General features: G+C 46.0%; 1 protein-coding gene across 1 annotated transcript in view; it reads left to right on the top strand.

The window, feature by feature from the left end:
- The first annotated feature begins 732 nt into the window (after positions 1–732).
- The window catches only part of LOC147663885 (uncharacterized), a 34,189-nt gene continuing 22,657 nt past the window's right edge, over positions 733–12,264 (top strand). Inside the window, exon 1 of the mRNA XM_086950130.1 lies at positions 733–894. The gene's annotated coding sequence lies outside the window, so the exon portion shown is untranslated. The remainder of the gene's footprint in view (positions 895–12,264) is intronic.

Raw genomic sequence — 12,264 nt, 5'->3', positions numbered from 1 at the left:
CACTCATAGGTATTGGAATGTCACTCATAGGAATCTAGAACCTTGGCAGCTATGATAAGGAATAACCCAAAAAAAACAGGAAGATTAGAAAAAGACTGTTCTTTTAAAAAAAAAATTTAACATATGACTTATGACACAATGTATTTGGTCTGGTGCATAAATTGCATGGTATTTTTCCCTATTTACTTTGCTATGTACCATGATGTGCATTTGAAAAACCCAATAAATAAAGCGTTAAAAAAAATAAAATGAAAACATTAATAAGATGTCCAGTTTAATTGCACCACTGACACATATTCTCATATATTTAATGAAATATAAACTGTCACTTCCAGTTGACAACTTTCTGTAAATACTCTGTAGTCCTCTGCATCATTCTTTTGAAGATGCTCATGTGAAGTGAAGCTGTAAATACTTTTTTACAGCAGCAACCAAGTGTGAGACCCTGTATGAGGACTGTGTGTATCTTAAAAACATTAATTTCTGTGACATCTAAAAATCTAGGCATTCCTGCCACAAATGCTTGTTTGTGTGTATTCACTCCTGGAGACTGGATGTGAAGGTTCTTTAAGTGGCCAGCAGAGGGCGCGCCTCGCCTGCTGAGAGAATCCACTGAGCACATTGTATAAAAGGGAGAAGGATTTCCTGTTCCAGGTCAGCAGTGGCAGAGACAGCACCAGCAGCAGATGTTGACATCATTTCCGGCCTCTCCCTCTGTGTCCAGCCTGCTGCAGAAGGGGAAGGACGCCCAGTCTGTCTGTGCAGTTATCTTCACCTTCAGACCCTCACAGCCCCCCCACCACCACCTCTCCCAAACCCCAAATCTGCACCTGCCCCACTCCAGCCATAGGAGGAGGAGAGAGCCTGGGAATGTCTGCACAGGTTTCTGCTCAGGTAGGAGATTGTCAGCACCTTGTGCTGTGTTTGTAGAAATTGGCTGAATGATCCTGAAAGAACTCTCGGCTAGGAGCCGGGCTCTTCTTTCCAGCGCTTTCTGTCCGGCTCTGGGGGTGTTTGTGGTTTGTTTTAAGGAGAGGATCTGTGCACTGCACTGTATCTTAATGAACTGTGACAGATCTATGCACACTGCACTTGACTGCACTATGAGGAATCTGTGTCACTACAATGCATCTTACTGCACTGTGAAAAATCTGTTCACATTGCACTGCATCTTAGCGCTCTATGACAAATCTGTGCACATTCGTTGCTCGGCTCTCGCTGTTAGTTTGTTGACTTGCCCACCTGTACCCTTGTCAGAAGCATGTCCACCAGGCAGCTAAACTTCAAGGCTCCCCTGCTGCCCCATGTCCTGTTGTCCCTGTTTTCATATCTCAGTCTAGGTAAAACCTCAGTCATTGCAATAGTTTCCAGCAGCATAGGTTGGCTTATAGCATTATCTGCTGCAGAGGCTGTGTGTCTGCTGGAGGGATTGTGTGTGTGTGTGTGCACTGACCTTGGGTCTGCCAGGTAGGAGGCCTTTCAAGCAGTGGAACATACATGTCTGTGATTTTGATGTACCTCTGCAGGTTGGATGTGTGTGCATGTGAGCAGGTTAGAGTTGTCTTTGCAAGCTGTGTGTTCCTATTAGGTGCATCTACAGTGTGTCTTTTTGAAGTGTGTCTGTCTTAGCAGATGTTGGCGGGACTGTCAGTCACTCTGCTTGGCCTCCCCTCTCTACTGGAATCTTTAGGATCACTTGCTGTAAGAGGGTCTGCTCTGTGCAGAATAGTCAGGTGCTACTCGGCACACATCAGACGTCTAAGCAAAGTCATGTGTGAAGTTCTAGTTCTTCCCCATAGTTTGGAAGAATTAGCCAGCTTTGAGTGAGACTTCAGCACGACTTCCAAATATGTGACTGCCACAAGCACCCAGGGCTACGTGTATGACCATGCTGCAAGGGGTTGGTTCACTCTCTCATCAACGATGTGTTGATGAGGATTGTGCTATGATGTGAAGCCTACATGAAGGATTCCAACAGACTCTTGAAGTCATTCTGCTCTGCTTGTCACTTCAGCAGGAAGGGGAGAACAAGATTGTAGGAGAGTAGGGTCTGCTTCCTATAGTCACCCCCACTTTTTGCTGTGATTCTCTGGTTTTTCGACTTTAATGTGGCTGTGGGCCTGCTAATCAGACCCACAGCCCATCTGTTCTCTCTCTTAATTGATACCATGCACTTTAGGTGCATACCAGATTGGTTACTGGGTCACCCTTGTGAGCCCCTGTATAGTGTACCATAGGTACCCAGGGAATAGGTGCACCCTAGGCCTACCAGGGGCTGCAGCATGTATTGTGCCACCCCTGGTTTGCCTTCCAAACTGACACCACAGGTCTATTCACATGGCCTGGGTAAGGTGGTGTAATCACCCCTTACTTAGATATAGTATACCTATGTCTACCTTTACATATAGACTCTATAATCCACTCCTATGGTAGGCTTCGACAATCCTGGAGGCAGAGTGCTTGGTTTTATGTGAGATGGTGCTCTGGCATGAGCTGAGCCGACTCTGCAGCTTTCGGAACCACCTCCTTATAACTGTTCCATGATATAGCCATACCGTACACTCTTAAGTGTATTATAATTATTCTTATTATTATATTTAAGCTTATATGGCGCAACAGCTACCCGAAGGTTTCCCGGCACCTATAGACACATACTAATCAGCAGAGCGGCCAGGGTGAACAACTATAAATTAAATAACCAAGTTTTGATGCCTTTCCTAAATTTGATTTATTTCTGTTCCAAATGGAGGGGGAGAGGCATAGAATTCCAGGCATAGAGGCAGAGAATTCCAGAGCAGGAGCAAGAGAGGGGAACGAGCGCCCACCCTATGCGAGTCAATAAATCTAGAGGTCACAAATCTGGCTTGCTTCGAAGATCTAAGGGAGCGAATTGGTTGTCAATTCATAGCCAATGCAAGTCCTGGAGTGATTTGGAAATGGAAGCCATACGAGGTAGCTGACATAGGAGTCTGGCTGCCGAGTTTTGGACCACTTGTAATCTACTGATTACATCTTTGTTTGCCCCTAAGTATAGGATGTTTCCGTAATCCAATCTTGATATAATTAGGACCTGGACGACGGTTTGAGTTGTCAAAGGCAGCATCCATAAGATCTTTTCTAACCATTTTAAAATGGTAAAACACATTGACGTAACCTTAGTTGCTTGTTGGCGCATAGTCAGCTGGTCATCTATTATAATTCCCAGGTTACGGACTGATTGGGAGGGTTGGGGAGGGGGACCCATTTGTTGAGGCCAATGTTGTGGTCCCAATAGATCTGTATTGCCGCCTAAAATCAAAAGTTCTGTTTTTCCTCCATTCAATTTAAGTTTGTTAGCATGCATCAATCTAGCGATATTTTGTAGACCCGTTTTGAGAGATGATGACTTAGCAGTGTTATTAGTCGAAAGAGAGAAAATAAGCTGGGTATCGTCTGCGTAAGAAAATATCGTAAGTCCAGCTTCTTCTGCTATGTCTGCTAGTGGGCTGATATACACATTAAAAAGTAGATCCCTGTGGAACTCTATAGGATGCAACATGAGATCTGGAGCTAGATGTTGAAGAAAACACTTGGAATGTACGAATATTTAAAAAGCATGCGAGCCATTTCAATGCAAGGCCGCCAATGCCCTTAGAATTAAGGATCATGTGAGATGGTGTCGAAAGCGGCACTCAAATCTAACGAGATGAGTGCCATTGTATAACCTCCGTCCAGATGTCTGTGGATGGTTTCTGTAACTCCCAGAAGTGTCGATTCCGTGGAGAATCCAGATCTAAAACCCGATTGAGACGGGTGCAAAATATTTAGGGAATTCACAAATTGGGACAGCTGACCATTAACGTGCTTTTCTAAAATTTTTGAAAAAGCAGGAAGTAACGAAACTGGGCAGAAATTAGAAGGAACCTCCGGATCGGCATTGGCTTTCTTCAACAGAGGAAGGATCATCGCATGTTTCCAATTGACCGGTATTATTGCTTCAGCAAGTGAGGCATTGAGAAGGTCCATGATCCATTTAAGGATCAGAGGGTCCAATTTTTTAGAATTGAAATCGGGAATAAGTCCTTAGGAGATCCTGACTTGATACTATTCAGGGTGTCTATAAATGATGTAATGTCAAAAGGTGACCATCTATCCAGTATATCCTTAGTATCGACCAGTGGTTGTGGAGGAGAGGTAGAGTATGTTAACGAACTGATAGACTGCGGACTTTGTGTTCCATTCATATAAAATTTTAAATATATTTTCTCTAGAAAGAATATTGCTAAATTTTCACATTGTGTTTTCTGTAAGATTGGACGGTTTTGGTTGGTGTGAAGCACCTGACAATTCTTGCACCATTTTAAAAAGAGTTTTCGCATTGTTTTGGGATAGCCTGATAGTGTTTTTTATATGTTCTGCACGTGCTGCTTTACATAGTACCCGATAGCTTTTGATAGCTTGTTTATAATTCTGTTTTTCGATTGACTTTTACATTTAGTTTTTTCTAACTGAAGTTTATCTGAAAACCAAGGAGCCGGGGGCCGGTGGTTGTTAATTTTGTTCTTCGTTAAAGGAAGGCACGTGTCTAACGACGAACTAAGCCAGTTATGAATAGTGTCTGCATCTGTAGTGCTGACTAGCTTTATATCTGGTCTGGAAAGCAAAAGATGCATATTTAGTCTTTCAATATTTAGTTTTTTCCAGTTTCTCATTCCAGTACTAGCATCCTTTTTGGTCTTGGGTTCTTGTCCCAAAGCCTGATTAATCTTAAAGCTAATTAGAAAATGGTCCGACCATGTCAAAGGAAAGGCTTGTTCACATAAAATGTTGCTTAGGTTGGAAAAAACTGGGTCCAGTTGGTGTCCAGCTCTATGAGTAGGGCCAGTATTACATAAAGTAACATTAAGAGCTGCTAAGTCAGCGATCAGCATAGCACTGATAGCGCAGTTAGCATCATTAAGATGAAGGTTCAGTTTCCTAATATAGAAAAATGAGTGGCTTCAAGAATGAAGGGGGCAATAATATCGGGAAGCGCGGCTGCCCATGCACCAGCTGCGCCCACCGGTCGATAAATTAGCATCCCCGAAAAGGTAAATCGGGGTGTAGGAGCAATCTTAAACAAGCCGGCTTCACAATTATTAATCAGAAGTTCTTTCCATTTGCAATGAAATTCATTAAAAAAAATTATTCCAATGCCTCCTCCTACTTTATTCACATGATCCTTCCTAAGGATCGTGTAGTTATGGGGTAACGCAGTGGCTACATCAGGGCCGGAGCTGTTATTTAGCCAAGTTTCTGTCATAAAGATGGCATCCGGTTGGAAATTAAGAAGTAAGTCAAAGATATCTTCTTTGTGTTTAGGAAGCGACCTGCAGTTAATGCTAAAGATCACAAATTCTTTAGAGGTTACTTCGTTTTTATACTCTGAATGGCGCAAAGGGTCCTCTATTGGGTCGCGGGTCGCTCGCGGTTAATGCTAACTTTGGTTTGGCATTAGCAAAACATGTCGTGTAAGGTGTCAAACACTTTGGAATACTACCCCCCCCTGCCAATTCTGGTGGCGGGGGTAGCATTCCACCCTTCTAGAGAGAAAAGACATGTAAGTTACTGCTTTACCCGGTTAAAGTTAAACCGAGCCTCAGCATCACAAAATGGATGCTGCTGCCACAGACACGAGTCTGACCTCCTGCTGGTGGGGGGAAACTCCAGCAAGGGCGGCCTGGACAATAGGTTTCCTGTCCAGGGAGGTGCCAGCACCTCCCCAGACAGGGATTTTGTGTATTGGGGCAGGGAGGGCTGCATTCAGTGAATGCATCTAGACACTGCCTGGGGCACACAAAGTGGTCCATGTATAGCCTGGTTTAAACCAGTTGCTGGGGCACTCCAGCCCCAGCTCTGGTGCAAAACTGGACAAAGGGAAAGGGGTGTAACCACCCCCTTCTCAGTTCCACCCATAGGAGGGACCTAGTCAGGTAATCCAGACCCCTTTCTTAGTATAAGTATAAGAGCTGTGTCCCCAGGACTTTAGATTTTCCTGTATGAATCTTTGAAAGACATATCTTGGACCTTTGACGTTCCATTCTGACTGGAAGACGGAAGACATCTCCCTTGTGGTCAAGGAGTGACCACCCTGTGCAAACAGGCACCAACAGCAACTTTGCCGGTCTACAGTTTCAAGGCTCCAGTCGGAACCTGAAGACTCTGTGACTCAAGAACAGGACTTTCAGACTTCTCTAACCCCAACCCACATTCACAGCAAAGCTGAGACACGTGGCGGACACGAGAGACGTGGGACCGGACATCTTGGACATCCTGCATTTTGCTACCTGCACTCCTTTCCTGAAGCCTCAGTTAGTTTTACATTGGAGTACAAGAAGCCCTTAGCCCCAAGCATCTTCCACACCAAAGGCCAGGCCCCCACACTCCGCGAGTGTCCCGTGGGCCCCGCCTTCACATTTGTGCTTGACGTGTCTTCCCGGCTACTTACCTTCGGGCTAGTGAGCCCCCCAAAGACGCCATCTTGAAACTACTTTGCTTTCCTGGTTGCGTCAGGTTTGCTCCAGCTTTCCTCAAAAGGAGAAGTGTCACAGACCTTGTTGGTCTGCAACAGAGCCAATCTCAAAATCCTGCGTGGGTTGCGGTTGCCAAGGCTTGTTGGGTCCAATCCGGATACCGACACTGCAGTCTTCTAGATCCTTTGTGGGACAGCTCGAATCCAGCTCTTGTTCATCGTCGATGCCTCCTGGACCTTGTGGCTGAAGAGACAAGCTCACCATCTTCACCTGCAAAGCACCCGATATCGCCTGGTTCCTTCCTGGTTTCTTCTTGGTCACTAGCTAGTTACTCAGACTCTGTCCCCTTTGCTTTTAGGTTCTTCACATCTCCGATCCACCTGGACACTTTTCCTCTTGTCGCCTGCAGCACTTCTTTGCAACTCTCTATAGAAAACAATGACGAAACCCGACAAGAAAAGACACCTATGCACCCGGCCTCGCTGGGTGAGGTAACTCGAGTACTCCGGTGCTCCCGTAGGTCTTGATTCTTGAAGTGTCCTAGTTTAAAAGGGTTCCATCCAAGTCCATCCGAAAGTGTCCTTAATCTTTAACTTTGTAACTTTTACGAACACCATAGGAAGTCAATGGGAACCCGCGCCTGTGTTTAGACACTGCACGCGGCTCCCGTGGGTCTCCTACTTCCTAACAACTGCTTTTTAGTGCAGCCCCAGCGATTCTACAGGCCCTAGGCCTGCTTTCTAACTCTCACGTGGTACTTATACCACTTTCTTAGTATATGGTTATTGAGGCCCCTAGGGCGTAACGTATACTGTGCAACCTATTGTGTATTAACTGTGTGACTTGTATTGTATTTTTACCTATGACCTCATAAAGAGTGCAGAGGGGTTGTGTTTAGATTAAATACATATATATTTGATATATACCTTGTGTGGTGTCCTTTCATTTGGTATTAAAGGGATTATATATGGTAAAACAACTTGCTTAACTCGCCTACTGAAGTCCTAGCCTAAGACTGCTGGCCCATGCTACCACTAGGATAGCTTCCTATAAGGTTGACTTTACAACCACCACCAATAAGGGTCGATTAGTCTGGTGCAAGGTGCCCACTAGAACTAGTGGACATCATATGCCAGGCTAACTTCTCACATTGGTGTGCAGCGGTTGGGATACAAGCTTGCAATTTGTTTTACCAAATAATCTTGTAACATCATCTGAAAGATCATATGAAGGTACCTGTAGGTATATATAAATCAAGTCTTAGATATACATAAGTTCTACTGAACTTAGTTGTTGTAGGTGGTAAGGGCCTAGCACACCCTGACTACAACTCCTAGAGAGGTTCTAGTAGGAAACCATTTAGTGTAGGTAGGTGCACACACCTCACCTCACTAGAAAATGACATTGGAGGCAGGCCCTAGTGGACCTCTTCAAGAAGAAACCTAGAGGGTGCCCTCCAAATATGACACATATACTTTTCATGAACTGAGAAGTCTGTGTTCAGTCAGAAGACTGAGACAAGGACAGAGTCCAACCTTTAACCACCTGGGAGATATTTTAGTGGAGTATGATGCAGAAAGGGCATCCAACCCAGATCAGCCAGGTAGTGCAGAGGGGGGCCATCCCTCAACGGATGATCCCACTAGTGAGAACCAAGAGGATTTTGATGATGATGTGGATGCTAACCAGGTAGAGTTCAGGGAACTGAACCAGGTTAACCTAGGACTACATGGGACTGGAGAAGGAAGTATCCAATCCAGACCCCCAAATAGGCCTAATGGTGAGTACAGAAGACCCAGATCACTTTTCAGTGCATCTGGCCATTCTGATTCATCAGTGGGGTCCAATGCCTCATCTCTGAGGAGAATGACTTTGTAGGAGAGTAGGGTCTGCTTCCTATGGTCACCCCCACTTTTTGCTGTGATACTCTGGTTTTTCGACTTTAATGTGGCTATGGGCCTGCTAATCAGACCCACAGTCCAGCTGCTCTCTCTCTAAATTGATACCATGCACTTTAGGTGCATACCAGATTGGTTACTGGGTCACTCTTGTGAGCCCCTGTATAGTGTACCATAGGTACCCAGGGCATAGGTGCACCCAAGTCCTACCAGGGGCTGCAGCATGTATTGTGCCACCCCTGATTTGCCTTCCAAACTGACACCACAGGTCTATTCACATGGCCTGGGTAAGGTGGTGTAATCACCCCTTACTTAGATAGTATACCTAGGTCTACCTTTACATATAGACACATATACTCCTATAAGACACTCCTATGGTAGGCCTTGACAATCCTGGAGGCAGAGTGCTTAATTTTATGTGAGAGGGTGCTCTGGCATGAGCTGAGCCCCTCTGCAGCTTTCGGAACCATCTCCTTATAGCTGTTCTATGATATAGCCATATCATATACCCTTAAGTGCATTATAATCCTCGCGGTTATTGCTAACTTTGGTTTAGCTTTATGAAAACATGTTGTGTAAGGTGTCAAACTATGGAATACCACCCCCCCTCCCTCCCCCCCCCCCCTCCAATTCTGCTGCAGGGGTAGCATTCCACCCTTCTAGAGGGAAAAGTCATGTATGTTACTGCTTTACCCGGTTAAAGTTACACAGAGCCTCAGCATCACAAAATGGATGCTGCTGCCACAGACACGAGTCTGACCTCCTGCTGCTAAACGAAACTCCGGCAGGGGAGGCCTGGACAATAGGTTTCCTGTCCAGGGAGGTGCTGGCAACCCCCAGACAGGGGTTTAGTGTATTGGGGCAGGGAGGGCTGCATTCAGTGAATGCATCTAGACACTGCCTGGGGCACACAAGGTGCTCCATGCATACCCCGGTTCAAACCAGTTGCTGGGGCACTCCAGCCCCAGCTCTGGTGCGAAACTAGACAAAGAGAAAGGGGTGAAACCACCCCCTTCTCAGGTCCACCCATAGGAGGGACCTAGTCAGGTAATCCAGCCCCCATCCTTAGTACAAGTATAGGAGCTGGTCCCCAGGACTTTAAATTATCGTGGACGAACCTTTGAAAGACATATCTTGGACCTTCGACGTTCCATTCTGAATGGAAGATGGCAGACATCTCCCCTGTGGTCAAGGAGTGACCACCCTGTGCAAACAGGCACCAACAGCAACTTTGCCGGTCTGCAGTTTCAAGGCTCCCACTGGAACCCAAAGACTCTGTGACTCAGGAACTGGACTTCCAGACTTCTCTGACCCAGACCCACCTCCACAGCAAAGCTGAGACACGTGGCAGACACGAGAGACGTGGGACCAGACATTTTGGACATTCTGCATTTTGCTACCTGCACTCCTTTCCTGAAGCCTCAGTAAGTTGTGCATTGGGGTACGAGAAGCCCTTAGCCCCGAGCATCATCTGCACTGAAGCCCAGGCCCCCACACTCTGCGAGTGTCCCGTGGGCCCCGCCTTCACCTTTGTGCTTGATGTGTCTTCCCGGCTACTTACCCGTTGGCTAGTGAGCCCCCCAAAGACGTCATCTTGAAACTACTTTGCTTTCCTGGTTGCTCCAGGCTTGCTCCGGCTTCCCTCAAAAGGAGAAGTGCCACAGACCTTGCTGGTCTGCAACAGAGCCAGTCTCAACATCCTGGGTGGGTTGCGGTTGCCATGGCTTGTTGGGTCTAATCCGGATACCGACCCTGGATACCGACACTGCAGTCATCTAGATTCATCGTGGGACAGCTCGAATCCAGCTCCTGTTCATCGTCGATGCCTCCTGGACCTCGTGGCTGAAGAGACAAGGTCACTATCTTCACCTGCAAAGCACCCGACATCGCCTGGTTCCTTTCTTGTTCCTTCCCGGTCACTGGCTAGTTACCCAGACTCTGTCCCCTTTGCTTTCAGGTTCTTCACATCTCCGATGCACCCTTGGATCCACCCGGACACTTTGCCTCTGGTCGCCTGCAGCACTTCTTTGCAGCTCTCCATAGAAAATGACGACGATACCTGACACGAAAAGACTCCTATGCACCCGGCTTCCCTGGGTGAGGTAATACGAGTACTCCGGTGCTCCTGTGGGTCTTGACTCTCGAAGTGTCCTAGTTTAAAAGGGTTCCATCCTAGTCCATCCGGAAGTGTAACTTTTACGAACTCCATAGAAAGTCAAACGGAACCCGCACCTGTGTTTAGACACTGCACGCGGCTCCCGTGGGTCTCCTACTTCCTAACCTTTGGTTGCTTAGTGTAGCCCCAGTGATTCTACAGGCCCTAGGCCTGCTTTCTAACTCTCACGTGGTACATATACCACTTTCTTAGTATATGGTTTGTGAGGCCCCTAGGGCATAACGAATACTGTGCAACTTATCGTATATTAACTGTGTGACTTGTATTGTATTTTTGCCTCTGACCTCATAAAGAGTGCAGAGTAGTTGTGTTTTGATTAAATACATATATATTTGATCTATACCTTGTGTGGTGTCCTTTCATTTGGTATTCAAGGTTTTATATATGGTAAAACAACTTGCTTAACTCACCTACTGAAGTCTTAGCCTGAAGACTGCTGGTTCATGCTACCTCTAGGATAGCTTTCTATAAGGTTGACTTTACAACCACCATCGATAAGGGTCGATTAAACTGGTGCAAGGTGCCCACTAGAACTAGTGGACATCATATGCCAGGCTAACTTCTCACAAAGATGACCTAGCATAAAAAGCAAGAAGAGGGCAGAGAAGAGAAATAAGAGTGATACAGAGAGAAAAAACACAAAGGGTGAAGTCAAGTAATTAATAGATATCGGATGAAATATGAAAGAAAGAAAATTGTACGGGAGGGAATGAGAGTTCTAAAAGATGGCCAGGAAAGGAAATGTCATGAACACTATCTATTGATTGTCAAAAGTGAATTATATTTTAGGAGCTAAAATGTGATTTAAGTTTGACTTGAATGTAAGTCTTCAAGTGTTATAGGTGTAATGTGGTGTTTAGTGGTACCAATACGCCAACCAACTTTAAAACTTTGGGTCTAGGATTTAATCCCAATCACAATCCAAAGTATTCTGCTGACCTTTTTTGCATACAGAGGGCCAGATGTAGGTCGCCCAATACCGGTCGGTAACGGCCGATATTACCACATTTCGGCCGTTACCGACCGGTATTGGGCTTTTTAGATGTAGGTGGCATTTTTTTGGGATTCAGTATTTTACCGAATCGGTAATCTAAGGATTCAGTAAAATACCGAATTCTTAACATACCGATTCGGTAAATTACCGAATCCTGGATGTAGAGAGCACTCAAGTTGGTGCATTCCTCAGTTAAGGATTCGTTATTTACCACCAACTACAAGTTGGTGGTAAATAATGAAAACCTTTGAAAAAGCATTTTGTTTGCTTTTCCAACAGCGCGATGTGGCAGACATACATGCCCTTAATTAATTACTGGGTATCTCCAAGGTGAAACCAGGCATCCCCGGCGTATGTGGGGGGCCGTTGTGGAGATGAGGCAAGCTAATGCCCAGAGTTGCAGAGTGTGATCCCTGGTTAGAGTAGGCACCGAGATGAGATTTATCGAGTCCGCTGACCCTGGTCCACGACCCTGCCGCGTCGGGAATTGAACCCTTGTCCCGGGCCGTCCTCTGCTCTCGGGTCTGCCGCCTCTAACCAGTGAGCCACACCACTCCACTTAGGGCATGTATGTGTGCGACATGTGCACCCATACACAATTGAGGGGTGCAACAGGGTGTCGAAGTGCCACCCTTCAATGTTTTCCCCCTTTTACCGGTAATTGCCATTCATTCCTATGAGCCTCCAGGCCCATAGGAATGAATG

This window comes from Lissotriton vulgaris, unplaced genomic scaffold, assembly GCF_964263255.1.
Source record: "Lissotriton vulgaris unplaced genomic scaffold, aLisVul1.2 SCAFFOLD_1227, whole genome shotgun sequence".
NCBI lineage: Eukaryota > Metazoa > Chordata > Amphibia > Caudata > Salamandridae > Lissotriton > Lissotriton vulgaris.
This window is presented reverse-complemented; position numbering and strand designations above follow the sequence as displayed.